At 49.1% G+C, this 9,883-nt stretch overlaps 2 long non-coding RNA genes across 2 annotated transcripts; one reads left to right on the top strand and one right to left on the bottom strand.

Annotated features, from left to right (window-relative positions):
* Positions 1 to 437: 437 nt before the first annotated feature.
* LOC106859842 (uncharacterized) lies at positions 438 to 6,325 on the bottom strand. Its single transcript, XR_001403904.2, has 2 exons — positions 5,198 to 6,325; positions 438 to 2,991 (listed from the first exon to the last, which is right to left on the bottom strand). It is a non-coding gene; the product is annotated as an uncharacterized LOC106859842 (long non-coding RNA).
* Positions 6,326 to 7,209: 884 nt separating this feature from the next.
* LOC148222149 (uncharacterized) lies at positions 7,210 to 8,516 on the top strand. The gene is made up of 3 exons (XR_015806924.1): positions 7,210 to 7,415; positions 7,572 to 7,881; positions 8,038 to 8,516. It is a non-coding gene; the product is annotated as an uncharacterized LOC148222149 (long non-coding RNA).
* Positions 8,517 to 9,883: the final 1,367 nt, after the last annotated feature.

The raw sequence follows: 9,883 nt of genomic DNA, 5'->3' as shown, positions 1-9,883 counted from the left end.
CCTCAGGTGGTTCAAACTCTTTCCACCGTGGCCCAAATGCTGCTGGCCACTGACAGCCCCCCCTCTGCCTGCTGTACCTGAGCTGGGGTATCCTGACAGAGGCTGGGGCAGCTGCAGAAATTTGGAGAAAGATGATGCCACCTGCAGCAGGGCTTCCCCAGGAGCACCCCAGGCACACTGAGTGTCCCTCCATCACCAGCCCTCGTATCCCTGCCAGTGTCCCCCACACCTCCTCCCCAGGTTCTGAGCTCGGGTGCACCCAGGGGCCAACACCGCCCCTGTGCAGCCCCAGCTCCTCCCTCCCCCCAGAGCCCAGGGAGGGCTCATCACCATCTCCTCCTGCCCAGTGCTCCCTGTCCCCCCTCCGCTCCTGGGCACCCAGCAGCGGTGCTGGGGTGCAGCCCCACCCCTGCCCCAGTCACGACACCAAGCCCTCGTTGGTTGCTGCCTCCGCAGTGGTTTATTGGGTGGGAGCCAGGAGCCCCCAGCAGCGTGGGAAGCACCGTGGGGGTGCCATGGAGAGAGCCCAAGAGCCAGAGCCCCGGCTCCTGCGGCAGGGACCGATTTCCAGCCTCACTAAAGCAGCAATGCAATACTGGAGAGCAACAGGCAATCCCAAACTCCAGTATTTACGTGCTGCTAGAGCACTGCTGACAGCTCTGCACGGCCTCCAGACCCCCCCTCCCTGCCCCAAACACAGGGAAGGGTCCCTTGGCCCATCCTTTGCCAGGGAAAGGCCCGAGGAGCAATAGCTGAGGGGTAGATATAAAATAGGATGTGGTCATGCCCACGTTGGAGAACAAAAAGGAGCTACAAGTCCTTCCTGCCTGCAGGGCCAGACACACGAGCTCACAGGGGATGTATCTGTAGCTGCAAAGGATGTGCACAGTACAAGCACCAAGAGAACGTGTCTACACATACCTGAACTAATGAGATACATGGGAATGTGTTAGCTTCCACATCTATGATAACCAGAAGCTCACTTTCTTGTCTTATCCTTGAGGTAATGAGGCAGCCCAGAATGGTCTGTATCTCCTTGTCCCTACAAACCATGATGTGCTGCTACATCTCCTCAAAGCCCACTGAATGTTGACATTCCAAATGGTATTTTGAATATATATATATATGTAATTTTTTAAAAACTATGATATAAAGAACTGAAGAACACTCTACAATGAAGACATTTAACATGCATGCATTACCACCACAGGACAGGGTTTTTTTTTCTTCACAGGTGCTATCAGACAGTCTGTAACTATAAGAGAACAAGCAGTTATACAGTGCAAACAAACCAGTTTCAGAAACATCAGAAATTAACTGCTCCCCCCAGCCCCAAACCACACTTAGTATTGAGTCCCAGCAAATAATACACTTTCAGATCCAGCTGATCTGTTGCTTTTGCTACTGTGAAGAGCCTGAAGAACTTCCCAGCCCTTCCAACTGGTCTGTGGGGAAACACTACCTTGTACTTTTCTCTTAGGTGATGTTGAATATCAAAGATTTTCCCGAAGTCACAATATAATATTTCAGATAAATAAATCCAGATTCCAATAGTTGAAACCTGTTAAATTTTCCTTAAAATACTTCTATTCAGCTCAATTTGACTTTTGAGATATGTAAAAAATTCCCTATTTTTGAAAATATTAAATTATGCTTATTTACAATGTGAATGGACAAACCTTATACGATGAGCAATTAAAGATCTCTGGAACTTCATCACATTCCCTGGCTGTACCAGAGCAGAAAGCACCAGAACAGGGCAGGGAGAGGCTGCAGCCCTGCAGAAGGGAGCTGCCAGTGGCACTTACACACCAGCCTGCCTGGGCTGCACAGGAGCCGTGCAAACAGACTGATATTTTTTGTATTTCCTTTCAACCAACCCTCCCCCCCCAGCTATGTGACAACTTCCTTCAATTCATTTTCTTAAAAAGCAGCATCACAAAAAAACCTGAACAATGTCAGAAATGACGCCTTGGGTAAGAATTCTTGTGCCATCCCCTCATGCCCAACGTGCTGAGTCCCTGCCTCTTTAGCAAACTTAAAAATAGGAATTTCAAAAGCTCTTGTGACCCATGCCAAGTGATTTCAAATTTGAAATCAAATATTTGCCAACAAAAAACCAGTATATTTTCACTCCTTCAGTGTCCTCAACACTGACAACACCAGGGCCAACTCCCTAATGAGCAGGTGCTACTTGCTGCAAAGCAAACACGTACCCAGTGCTAAGCCTGTACGAGCTAAATCACATCCCCCCACATAATATTACCATTAATTACTTCTGTAACAATGTTTTACTTGACTGTACCTGTGCAATCTTATTTCTTTCATCTCTTCAAATGAATTCAAAAGAAAAAAGCAACAGCAAACAGGTTCAGCTTTAGAATCCATTTTGATGGTGTTTGAGGTTCACATTTTAATTAATGTTTTTATATTTGTATAAACCAGACTTTTGCTTAGTTCAACAACAAGGGCAGGAAGCTTTCTTCAGTAAGGAGGACTTTTCAAAGCAAGGGTTTAGTACACCTCCACCAACCTCTAGCACAGAGGGAAAATCAACAGTCACACCAAGTATTGGGCAACTGGAAATTTGGGACAGGCAGTGAACTATAAATCTGAAAAAATATGCACATTTATGACACGACAGCATCAATATTTTGTGCAATAGAAAGTTTCATGTTTGAATTATCCCATGTCCCACTTCAGCTTCTTTCAAACTTAGTTTGTGCTTTGGAAACTCAACTTTAAATCAGAAATTGGCAGCTGAACAGGGTAATTTGAGTTCACTTGAATGTCTCCAAGGTATTACCTGCAGTACTCGAGAAGGGATATGCATGTCAGAGGGACTTGCATTTACCCAGAGGGCTGCAGATGCTGCAGGTATTTTGGAGCAGGTGGGACATGAGCTTACCTTCCCAACTCACCTCTGAACACAGGCACACCAGCTCCTGCATGGACTCTCTGGACACAATCAGATTGCTGCTTCAGTGGGAGCTGCAAAGCAACAACACAAACGGTTTGAGATGTGCTGGCAGAGAGGAGCAACTCCAGGAGGGGGGACCAGGGCTGTTGAGCAGGTCCCCTTCCAAGGCACACACAGACAGGTGCAAGTATTTTTAAAATTAGAGAAGAAAAAAAATATAAAATCAGATAGGGCAGACTATGCAGCAGAATAACTGAATAACTACACCCCTCCTCTCTCCATCCTCCCCATGCCTGGGCTACTGGCACTGTTGGCTCAGTGTGACTCTGGGCAGTGGCACCCAAGGCACACTGTTAACCCCAAATCATAACCCAGGTGCTGTACAGCAAGGAGGGATGAAAAACCAGGGGCAGCTCTGGGCAGGTGGGAAAGCCATTGAGCACAACCATGGCCAGCACCTTCCTCCCTGAAGCAGCAGCAAGAACAACTCTACTGGTCCTGGCAAACCAGAAGCAAAGGAAACATCTTAATTATGCTGGTTTAGATTGATAAACCAGCCCTAGGACAGGAGGAAAGATGCAGAGAGGTTATTTCGGGGCTGATGCTTTTGTGGTGGTGCCCTTTCTCACTGTCAGGTAGAGTCAGCATCCCAGAAGCACCTTTAACTTCCAAGCAGCACCCCAGTACAGCCAGGAACAGGGGTGTCCTGCTCACTGGTAACCCCAAACATGAGAAGAACTGCCCCAAAAGCTCCACCTCGATGCAAAAGCACTGCAACAGCCCTTCTGCTGCCAAGAGCTCCACGCTCACTGTGTGTGCACCAGCTCCTTCTAGAAATAGAAAGTTCTACCTGTCATCTACGTAAGCCAGCCACCTACAGAGGTTTAATTAAATCCCCCAAATAACTGGGGAATTTGAACATGCAGAAAACCATTAATGCAATTCACAAAACAATACAACTTCGGCTTGCCAAAGTATATTGGGCAATTAAGTAAAAAACACCCCCCACCACTCCAATCCCAAACACACACACAAAACCAAAACAAATTCCCTCTGAAATACTGGATTCCCTTAAAATACAACCTCATCCCTCCTCACTGACACTAACCAGAAAAAAAAAAGAGAAGGGAAAAAATGTGAGGAGCGCCATGGGAAAAGAAAGGAAATAAATACAGGAGCCCATGACAGGATAGATTTGCATACAGAGCCTTTACTGACCCACACACTTCAGGGCTAGGTAAACTCAAACACAAGTAAATATCAAGCATTTTCTATACAGAGAAAAAAAAAGGAACAAAAATCCCGGCTCTGCTATCCAACAGTTTTCTAGGAGACATGCACAAACAAATCCTGAAGTCATTGTTCTCATTTGAAACAACTGGGGGGAAAAAAAGACATTTCTTATTTTACAAAAAGACTAAAGTAAATCATCTCATTAGAGCAGAAGGTCCCAGGCACTCATGAGCGAAAAATCACGGTGACAAAACGAAAATAAGGGTGTGAATAACACCACCAGAACACTTCATATCTGCCTGGCTCTGAAAAATCCCAGCACTTTCGTTGCTGACTCCTTTTGAACAATGAGGTTTAAACAAAAGTCACGTCCGAATATTTACAGATGTGGCCAATAGCTGGGATCAGAGCCGGTGCTTGATCGACAGCCACCACATGGCTCCACTCTGCCCTTCCCGGCAGGAATTGCCTCGCAGAGCTGCGGGAGAAGCGGCTGTGAAGGAGCCCGAGCACTGGGAACTTTCATTTCATTTGCACGGAACCCACAGCGCATCTCCCCATCACCCGAAACCACCGCTCTGCCCAGCCAGGACTCACTCCTAGGGGCACAAAATAGACGCAGAAAATGTGTTTCCTCCCTGTTTTTATCGAAGCCATGTGAAAGCGGTTTGTTCCTAACGCACTTCATCAAAAATAATTTTTTTTCCTCACGAATGTGCCCGTAAAAGGGTCAGGGAGGCAGCACACAGGTCATATAAACCCCAGCACGTTTTCCTTACAGCACGGCGCACCTTCCCCGCGCTAAACCTAAACCACAGGGCATCGACACGCTCTTAGGTGGGGCCGAACACCCGAAACCAAACTGCAGCTACAAAGGGCAAATTCAAATAACGCAAAAAATAATTTCGTTAACTTCACTCGGTGCGAAACTCGAGGCCAACATTGTTACCGGCAGGATCAGCTGTGTTTACCGAGGCGGGGGTGTTAGTGGGACCGGGAGCTACTGGTGCTCCGAAAGGCCTGCGGGACAAGACTTCAACTTACAGCACTCCAGAAAACCAGTAAAATCCACAGTAAAATTCCAGGATCCACAGTTTTTTCTCAACACTGCTGAGGAGAAGAAAAGTATGATGCTTTTTCTTACTTCCAAGTTTTAGCATTGTCATCTCATCCACTTCTAAACAACAAGGGTCAGATTTGAAAGTCCAATTCCTATAAAGTTTATTTGTTAAGAACAGGAAAAAAACAAACAAAAAAAAACGTATTTCTTTTTTAGTCAGATGAAGAGTAATTCAAAATATAAGAAACACATTGACTTTTTTTTTCCTTCTTAGATTTGGGTCAGTTTGCCTGAAGCATTACTTAAAGCTTCCCTCTTATATTTAACAAACGTTTACTGCATTAGTAGCTCAGTTTTGCTGTATTTCCCACCAAAGTCGATTAACTAAATACAGACTTTTGCAGTTGCCGGTGAGCTCTTTGGATTTCTTCAGAACAGAAGATGATGAAACTTGGCAGATGGTCCCTCACCTACACTTAACACGCATACAACACACAAGCAGAATTTCAGGTTTTTGTGGGGAGCAATTAATGATTTAGCCTTGGAAAACTCACTCTCCAAACGCAAAAAAATTGTCTTTATATACCTGATGCAAATATGGGAAAAATATTGTACGTAGTATCAATTAGAGGGGGAAAAGTCCCTGCGCTGCGCAAGTTGCTCCATCACTGCCGCTCCCAAAGCGCTGCGAGGCTGCCCTGGGAAGCTGGCCCTTGCCAGGATATTCAAATTTCCTGTACAAAGCGAGCAACCAGCGAGGGGAAAAGGAAAAAAAAAAAGCACAAGCTGGCTGCCAATTAGACTTTCTTTAACATTTTAAATTATTTCGGCGAATTATTCTTCGGTTACACTAGCATTTATTTTTTAAATGTATAAAACTATTCTCTACGTGCGGGGGCGCGCAGACTTCGCGCCGAGCCGGCACAACCCGCGGGTTCCCCGCGTTCGCTTTAAAAAAAGAGGGAAACGGGGAGGAAAAAAAAAAAAAATTATTAAAAAAAAACCAACCCCGAGCCCCACCTGCGGGGGGCGGGCGCGGCTCAAAAGAAAAAAATAAAATATTATTAACAGTGAAGGGGGGGGGGGGGTAAAAAAAAATTTTTAAAAAGTGAGGAAAAGGCAGCCGGGGGTTCGCCGGGGCGCCCCGCACCCACGTGGGAACCGGCCCCGCTCTCCGCTCCCGCACAACGGCCCGGGGGGGCCCCGCCCGCCGCCCCCCGGTCCCCCCCGCTGTCACCGCCCGCTGCGTCACGGCCCCGAGCCCCCGGGGCCGCCTTTGTGCGCCGCGGGGCGGCTCCCCCGGGGGGGCCGTCGGTGCCGCCGCGCTCCACACCCCCCCCGCAACAAAAAAGTTTTTTTAATAGTTTTTTTTTTTTGGGGGGGGGGGTGTTTGGGGAGGTTTTTTTTAAGTTCTTTGCCTCCCCCCTCTCTCCCCGGAAAGTTTCGGCCGGGCCCGTGTCCGGCCGTGCCCCGCGGGGAGCGGCGCGACCCCGCCCACGGGGCAGCGGCGGAGGGGGGTCCCGCCGAGCCCCCCCCATCGCGCCCCGTCCCGCGTGTTCCCCCCCAGGGCCGGGCCGGGCCGGGCCGTGCCGCCCGCAGCGGGGACGGGGCACGGGGGGTGCCGGCCGCCCCCCGCCGCGCTCCGGCCCCGCCGCCCTGCCCGCCCTCCCTCCTCACCTCCGAGTCCACTCGAAAATGGCGCCGAAACCGAAAAAACTTCGCAAATTTCATTGTAGGCGGCTGCAAAGGCTGCTGGGAGCGGGGGCGGCCGCAGCACCGCCCGGCGGGGCGGGCCGGGCCGGGCTGGGCGCGGCGCGGGGCGGGGCGGGGTGCGCGGCGCTGCGGGACCGCCCGGCGGCCGGTGCGCGGACACGGCCCGGCCCGGCCCGGCCCGGAGTGCGGGAGCCGCCGGGCAGAGGCTGCCAGGGCCGCTCCGGGAAGGATTCACCTGCCCCCGTCCGGGGCCGTGAGCCGCGACCGCCGCGCCCCCGCAGCCGCCGAAAGCCGCGTGCAGAGTAAAAACCTCAATGAGGGGAGAAGTAAACAGATGTATGTAAAACACGAGAGCTGCACGGGAGCGGTGGGGACGCTCGGCTTCGCCCTTCGTGCGAACCGGTTCGTCCCGCTGCCTCTTCCGTCGGGGGTTTATGGCCTCGTATAACCCAGATGGAAAAGGGATGATGCTTTTCCAGCCCTGCTTGGGTAAGAGTTGATGTCTTGTTACTCAGTGTGTGGCTCTGTCCATGCACTCACGCGACATCAGAGTGAGACTTAAAATCGTTTTCTTTTTTCCCCATTACTGTGATACTAAGTTCTCCACAAACACTAATTCTCAGTCTGCGTTTCTCCGACCGGCAGGCTTTCCCACTTCCAGCAGGCACAGCCTTATGGCGTGCCCGGAGTCACACAGGAGCAATGGGAGTAGGATTTCGGAGCCTACAGTGCATATCCTGGGGATGTGATGGCACCACGACACCCTGGCAGGGAGGATGGGCTGTTCGGAGACACGGTTTTCCAGTGACTTTTAAATGGAAAGAGTCAGAACTTGGGAGAATGGTGATTCGTGCTGGTGGGGAATCTCGCAAGCTGAGGCCTGGGAAAAGTGATGCAGAGGCAAATTGTTCCCTTCCAAAAGGAGAACCCCGATCTGGTGGTCAGAAACTTGCAGGTTTGTCACATTCATCATTGGAAGTGGTTAAATCTGCCAAGTCTCTTGTTGGCCTGGTGGGTTTTAATTCTTCCTGCAGTTTTTATTTCTACCCCTACCCCAAACAGAAAAAAACACCCCAAACCCTGTTGCTAAATAATTGCTCTGTTCTCACAGGTGAGCAGCGCAGCTCAATTAATTCTGCTTTGTGAAGTGCTTCTGATCCTCTGATGGAAACATGTAGGGGCAAAACACTTTTATTTTGCAACTTGCAAAGGCTGATAAGAACGATGAAAACGGAAAAGCCTCACCACTGAGGGGGATTACAGCCCCACGCTTTTTCCACTTGAGATCTTAGAGATGAGCTGATGGCTGCTGCTTTTCATTTAGAAGGGTTTTTCCCCCTCTTTTGAAAGAAATGCAATCTCTACCAAGTATTCTAGAGGGACTTCATCTTTAAACAAATAATGTTTTTCTTGTTGGGTGTGCACTATTATTTTCTTAATTATTCCTGGATTTCTGCCTGTTCCACCAAGAGTTTTCTCAGATGGCAGAAACAATTGGTCCTTTTTTTATTACGCTAATAGCAAAATGTATCCCTAATAAAAAGACTCTGTACATCCCATAAACTCAAACGGGACACTTTTTGCCAACAATCACACCTCTTCATTGAAGCATCTTATATGCTGCTTTTTTTTTTTTTTTAACTTTTTTTCCATGTTACTATTGTTTACTACTCAGACTCACTGGCTGGCTAAGTCTTGGTGCCAAAACGAAACGAATCAAGTCATTTATTTAGCACCAGAGTCCTCCCACTCACCCTTAGCATGAATGTTGATGTGGTAGGGAATGGATGGGCAAAGGGATTCACCTACCTTCACCTACACAGAATCGCATCTACTTGTGGGTGGCCTCTAATTAATTTGGCTTTGAGGCTCTGCTGCAAGGTAAATGGGTTAGGAAGTCTGGCCAGGAGTCATCTGGTTGAATCATACCTATTCTATGGAGAACTTCATTGTGTAGCTGCATCTGACTCCCACCCTTGTAAGAACTAATTAAAAATTTAAAAAAAAGCTCCCCACACTTATTAGAAGTCAAATATAAATGTCAGCGTTTCGGATGAAATGGTATCTTGGGAGGCTCCTGCACATTTAATCAGCTGGTTGCGCCATGTATATCATGGCCTCAAAAGCTGCAGTGAGAACCACGAAAGGCACTGGCTTAACATCAGCAAAAGTGTTTGCCAAGCTTGGATTATGTCACTGCTTTATGATCTTGCTTTGTAAAGGGAGAATACTCTTGGGGAGAAAGGACTCGGCATGCCGGATCTACAGCAAGAGCAAGGAATGAATGCTGCTCACAGAGACTGGGGGGAGGGCAAGGGATTCTGTTTGCTGGGGTGTTTTTGCAGATGGATGCTGGACGGTTGCTGCCACCAAGCAGAGATGTCAGCCCCACGGATCACTGGGGCTGAAAGCAAAAAGTCCAGAATACCCCAGCAGAGCTGTTTACTGCTTGCCCTCTCACTGGCACAGCTGTGGGAGCCCTGCCTGGTCCTGTTTGTCGCTGTCCCCTGGCTCTCGGGGCGTCACCATCGCACTCCAGGGAATGTGGAAATGCTTTCAGGCCCCCTGGCTTTCCCTTCCCTCAGGATACAGACACCCAGCCAGGCTGGGGCTTGTCAGACACTCAGAATTTGATGCCCTTGTGGAGGTGGCAGCCACGAACTGGTTAAAAAAACAAACAACCCACACCACACATCTGAAATGTGGCCTCCTGAGATGTTTCTGGTCCCTGTCACAGGGGTGACCTGTGGCCACTCTTTCCGTTCTGCAGGCTGGTGGTAAAGGCAGGAAACTCTTCGAGGAGACCAATTCTGTTTGCCCAGCACCAGCCCAAATGCTGGGCTTGCATCTAGTTCTGCCACTGCACGGAGAATAAAGAAAAAAGCTTGGAGGTTACATGTCCCTTGAGGGGGGCTGTCAGTGTGACGAGTGATATTGGAGGGGACATACAGCTGAAG

Source organism: Sturnus vulgaris, chromosome 14 (genome assembly GCF_052056855.1).
Source record: "Sturnus vulgaris isolate bStuVul1 chromosome 14, bStuVul1.hap1, whole genome shotgun sequence".
Taxonomy (NCBI): domain Eukaryota; kingdom Metazoa; phylum Chordata; class Aves; order Passeriformes; family Sturnidae; genus Sturnus; species Sturnus vulgaris.
Note: the sequence above shows the minus strand (reverse complement) of the source record. Positions and strands in the feature narration are given on the sequence as shown.